Source organism: Dysidea avara, chromosome 11 (assembly GCF_963678975.1).
Source record: "Dysidea avara chromosome 11, odDysAvar1.4, whole genome shotgun sequence".
Lineage (NCBI taxonomy): Eukaryota > Metazoa > Porifera > Demospongiae > Dictyoceratida > Dysideidae > Dysidea > Dysidea avara.
Window position 1 is genome coordinate 6,101,309 of NC_089282.1, and position 6,000 is coordinate 6,107,308.

The 6,000-nt window shown below is 37.2% G+C and overlaps 1 protein-coding gene across 1 annotated transcript in view; it reads right to left on the reverse strand.

Moving 5' to 3' along the window:
- Positions 1-3,997, reverse strand: part of LOC136238457 (uncharacterized) — a 33,446-nt gene extending 29,449 nt beyond the window's left edge. The window contains exon 1 of the mRNA XM_066028931.1: positions 3,962-3,997. The gene's annotated coding sequence lies outside the window, so the exon portion shown is untranslated. The remainder of the gene's footprint in view (positions 1-3,961) is intronic.
- Positions 3,998-6,000: the final 2,003 nt, after the last annotated feature.

Consider the following 6,000-nt stretch of genomic DNA (forward strand, 5'->3'; position numbering starts at 1 on the left):
CACTGCTATGACACGTGGTACAACTTATCACATGTGTAATTCCAATAAGCGCATACATGTGTGCATGTGATGTAATTGCAATTAGCGACACTGACTCACTCAACTGATGGATTACTGTTAACTGCAGTCCTACCCTTGGTTTAAGGTCTTAAACTTCATTATAGTATATTATTACACGCAGGCCTCATCCCCACCTGCCATCTGCCTAACACTTATCTTCCAGCAAGTAGTAATCGCATAGTTATTTGTGCAGATGACTACATTGGAACTTTTGTTTAGGCCTCTGTTTCTACTGTCTTCCCTTGCTCCTTTGTTTTCTCTTCTAAGGCCACAACACAGCCAGCTGATTCTGCCTTCCTCCATACTACAGCCACATTCACTACAGTGGAGGTAAAAGTCCAAGTGTTAAGAAGTAATAAGCAATTAAGATAGCTTTACATAGAGCATCATCGTTTGAGTCTGTTATACCATCCACTGCTGCAAGTCTTAAACCAGCACAGTTACAGTTACCTATTTCATAACACAATGTAGGACCCTGCTGATCACATTCCTAATGCTTGGAAACTATCCAAGCATCCAGATGGGTCGGCGACATTCAAGATGTCAAAATAGTGAATAGGAGAGACACTGTTTGCTCATAATAACAGGCTCAAAGCCAATGCTCCCTTGACACTGTGGTGGTATCCACCTCCCATCAAGTCAGCTCCCATGAAACAGCCACAGCCTGATGCCTACTTTACATGTAGGCTCTTCTGTGGATGCCCAGGAGGGCTTGGGCAGCAGAATTCACGTGCCCGACATCTCACTGATGTATGAATAGTGTAAACACAAACTGATTGATTATCTTATGGTGCATCATAGATCAAAGGGTCTTTACAACTGAGGAGGGTAGTTGACCATACGGATTACTACTATTTTGCAACTGAAGAGCTCACTTGAAATTAGGGTTCCACCGATACAGAAAATACGTACTGATACTTAGCAGTAAATTTTTACCAATACAGATACCGATTGCAAGTGGCAAGAATCACATGATTTTGGGTCAATCTTACAGATTGATTCAACCAAGAAGATTTGTAGTAAGTTGCAGGAGTGGGGGATTATGTGTGGTGATTCCCCAGAAATTCTGGGAGAAGTTGTTAAATGAGATACATGAAGAACACCTGGGCATATTTAGAATGAAAGCTCTACCCAAATCTTACTTATGGTGGCCACACAGTTAGACAAAGCAATTGAAACCAAAGTAAAATCATGTGAAGTGTGTGCAGCAGTCCAAAAATCTCCACCAGCAACTCCACTGCATGCTTGGAAATGGCCATCCTATATTTGGCAACGTCTTCACTTTGATTTTTCCCAAAAAGGAAACAACACTTTCCTAGTCCTCAGTGACAGTCACTCGAAGTGGCTTGAAGTTATTGAAATGCGAAGTACTACAGCAGAAAAGACATGTGGAGTATTGCAGTCGATTTTTGCATCTTATGGACTGCCAGAAGAAATAGTAAGCGACAATGCATGGTCCCCAGTTCACAGCTTCAGTGTTCAGAAACTTTTAAAGTACAAATGAGATCAAACAAACGTTGGTACCTCCGTACCAAATGGTGCTGCAGAATGATCCGTGCAAATTGAGAAACAAGTGTAACAGTTACAGAAAAGGGAAATCTGTCAATGTCAAACCGATTAGCAAATTTTTTATTCGCCTACAGAAATACACCACACACAGTGACTGGAGAGATGCTTGCATCATTGTTTTCGAAACGTTCACCTCTCACTAATTCATCCAAATTTAGCAGAGACAGTTGAAAGCAAACAGAGACAGCAAAAGCAGTATCATGATACCCCACCTCACAGTTACGAGAATTCAACAAGGGTGAGAAAGTTTTAGTTAAGAACTGTAGTGAACGTCCCAGAAAATGGGATAAAGGAGAGATTGAAGAATGTTATGGGCCAGTCACTTACCTGGTAAAAGTTTTAGGGACCTCTAACGAGTTCATGCTGATCATCTTGTGCGACAACCAGTCTTAATAACTACAACAACCACCCCAACCCAAAGCGAGAATAACAAAGCTTTGAACACTGATACTAGCTCTAATGCACACAGGTACAACACACGCTGTAAAAATTAATTGTAAAAAAAGAACTTTTTGGTAAACATGTTGATTTTTACAGTGTATCACAATTTGATTGTAAGAGCCATAGGAATTCTCTCATCAGGAGGGAGGAGTGTAGTATATAGCAATCACGTGTATAGGTGTATGAGGTAATAAAAAAGTGATAAACATATGTTTTGTTTATTTCCAGTTGTTGTTGTAGAGATATTATAGAAAACAGTATGGTTTGGGCTCCCATGAAGTATAAAGATCTTAGTCCCATAGACTTTTTACATTTTAAGACCTCCCAAAGGACACCGGATGTTGCACAACCCATAATAAATTTAGTATTCATTACCATACCATGAATAGTTTTGTTTGCGTGGAAATGGACTATTCTATTTTAGCATAAAAGGTGGGAGATTTGCTTTGTTAAAAATTGAGCAACTGCAACTTATCATGTTTTGCAGGAAAAATTAAGCTACTCTAATAGAAAAGTCACTGCAATATCGTAATAGACAAATAGTATACCTAACTTGGGAGGAATTTACTTTTTGTTGCAAAAACACTATTACAAATAAATACAGGCACTACATGTATATTACAGCTAAATTACATCAATATAAATTAGAATCAGTAGGTATTTTTCTGTTTTGGTAGAGCACTAGTTTGTCTTCATTGCATCTGTAGATAAGAACAATGATTTGTGTAAAAACAAACCTCAAAACCAGTTTATACAGCATATGGTTGGCTTTGTATGTATTTAAAATACAAAAAGAAGTGAAATACATGCAAAAACAGCCAAGCTCTATAATAATAGTGCAGCCTTCAAAAAACTTGGGTGAAAAAGTTGTGAAATCAAACATGGCAGCCACAGTATGACTGCAATGATGTTAATGATAATACCCTGTAAATTTTATTAATGCACAAAGCCATTATTAAAATTCATTATCATCAACGCCATTGCAGCTATTTCATGGCCACCACCTTTGATTTCACAACTTTTTTTCACCCAGGTTTTTTGAAGGCTGTACCATTTTTTATACAGCTTGGCTGTTTTTGCATGGATAATGTTGTGCATACAAGTACACTGGATAAATTGTGCTTCATAATTACAAATATAATAATTTTTATGTTGTAACTATGGCAAAATTACAACCGCTTTATGACTACAATACCCGTAACTACACTATGCTACGTTAACTATATTTGATGTATACTGTAGGATTCCAGCAATAGTAATGAAATGAATGACAGTAGCTATGTGAGAACATCTCTATCTTGGCATTGAACAGATGGTGGTAACATGCTAATGTATGGATTTTCCCACACAACTAACATCAATCATATCTCTTGTTTCACTACCTTTTATTGGTAAAACCTTACTTCATTTTTAAATTAATAAATTGCATTGGTTACAACAGATTACTGCTCTATAAGAATTTTTGCTCTACACTGGCCCAGTTTGAAATCTTTTGGGTTAAGTAATAACAATTCTCTATGCTCCCAGATAATACTAGTACTTTATCAAAGCATATGGTAGCATCTTATGACAACATAATGCAAAAGCAAAGATGAGCAGACAAACCATAATTACACATATTTCAGAATATTTACTAACAATACAGGTAATTACAAAATTAAACAATTCAAGCAAATATTTATATCCTGCATGACTCCATACCCATATAAATTTTCATATCAATTCAATAATGACTTATAGCCATCACCATTTTCAGAATCAAACATCAAATAAGATTTTGTGGCAGCAACTACTCAACAATGCACATAATTACATCCCTGTACTTGTAGTGTAACAGCAAAAATGCATGTGTGGATTCTCTTAATCCCTACACTTACGATTACGGGCTTACCTATGGTTGGAGAGCAGCTACTGTTGAATGTGTTATCCCCAAACCTCTGCATAATTCCTACCTTTCCAACATCTCTATCTCCGACCAGTAGTAATTTGAATAGGTACATGTACTTCTTATTTGCCATTTCTTAGGAAAGAAAATACAATATGAACACACATTGCGTAAAGTGGACAGCGGAATGACCAATGACTTGTGATTTCAGAATTACAAAATTTACTACTAAAAAGTATGACTGTATACCAATGTGTGAAAAAATTAAAGTTTGTACATGTAAGCCATGGCTTTTGTGTTGGTTAAAGGATGTAAGCAGTATGAAAATATGCATTTGGGGAGATCACAATTATTTTGGTGAAATCATAGATAATTATAGGCCAAATTCATGTCGATATATGTCAAGTTATGGCTGTTAAAACCATTAGACAATACATCAAGTGTGAGATCAAGTGTTAAATCTCCGTAAGGATGGAAATCATGTCAGCCTGAAATTATTTAGATAAACGCCTAATTAATTTATTTTTTACATGTTAAGCCAAGAATTGGTGATCAGAAAAACATTTTGGGCAATTCTTGTCCAATATCTTGCTCACCCAGATGGCTAGCAAATTCAGAATTTAGCCATACTTGGTACATGACTACTTTGCTGATGGGTGACTACTACTGTGGTGTGAGGAAGTTCTGTCTATCATTCGTTTGGTCTTCATGGATGAAAACCCGTTTTAGGACTACAAAATCCTGTCTAAATGGTGCGGCGACGGCAATCATGCTTCACTGATCAAACCACCAATGTGGTTTGCTAAGGTTGAAAAAGCAGTATTGTGATAAAAAATCATCATTTCCAGGAGTTACAGCTTGTAATATTGTGATTTGCAGATAGTTTGACCGATTTCCACCCCAAGAAGGCAATAGAATTTACTTCCACTGCAGCTGTATTCAATAGTCCAACATGCAACAGCAGATAGCAAATTTTTTTGAAGGTGTCAATTTTTTACATTGGTAATCCCCTATTAGTCATGGAAAACAGCTATGATATGCATTTGGCCCAGAACTCGACTGCGGTACCCAGAATCTAGGAGCTCATTAATGCACAGTATTTGTAGTACACTGTAGTTGATAAATTGTGCAACAATTTAGCTATGAAACTGCTGCGTAAATTATCAATTCACAAAATGCACAGCACAAATGAAGAACCTGCTCCAGCAACTTTCTGTTGCATTATGGATGAACAATTCCTGTACCTCAGGGTACTGATGTTGATGACAATTCCCTTAGTTTTTCCCTGTATGTAGGAGCAGTAGTTGTGTAGTTGTTGTAGCAATTTACAGTGTAAGTAAATCTGCTTTGTTCCATTGTGATTTTACTAGTTCATAACATGTCTGCATGGCAGCCCTTTCGATTAGAAATTAATGGTCTGGTCTGTCATCAAAAATGGAATGTGGCATTGAAGGGACGGCCGCACCAGACTACATGGATACACAGGGGCCACAGAAACCCAGAAAGCAAATAATATATGACCATAGTTCATTATTTGATATAGTCTAACAAAAATGGAAAAATTAGTAATTTTAAGTTCAATGGAATCATAGAAAAAAAAGTAGGGAAACAAGGGAGGCTGGGTATAGACTGAATTAGGGATTAAATGTCCACTAGTATATCTGCAGGTGTAGGTGACCTCCCTTGTTTCCTTACTTTATGACCCCTAACATTCATAATTTTTCCTTATACTTGTTTGTTTACTTTTTTGTAACATTAGCTATTATGACTGGTGACCCACGCATACTGCATCAAAAGAAAGGATGACACCAGAGTTAATGTTTTTGTTTGAACACGTGCTTCAGCTATCAATTACTGACTCAAAAGTTAAATGGCCACTGCGTTTTGCTTTCAGGTATATTCAGCCCATTATACAGCCCTACAAACAAAGAACACTAGGAAAAGCTCCTCTGCAATCACTCCAGTGACCACGAAGAATTTGGAGAATTCGTGAGCCCCAACTACTCAAAAGTGAGAAGCAACTCTGCAATCAATCCAGTTGCTAT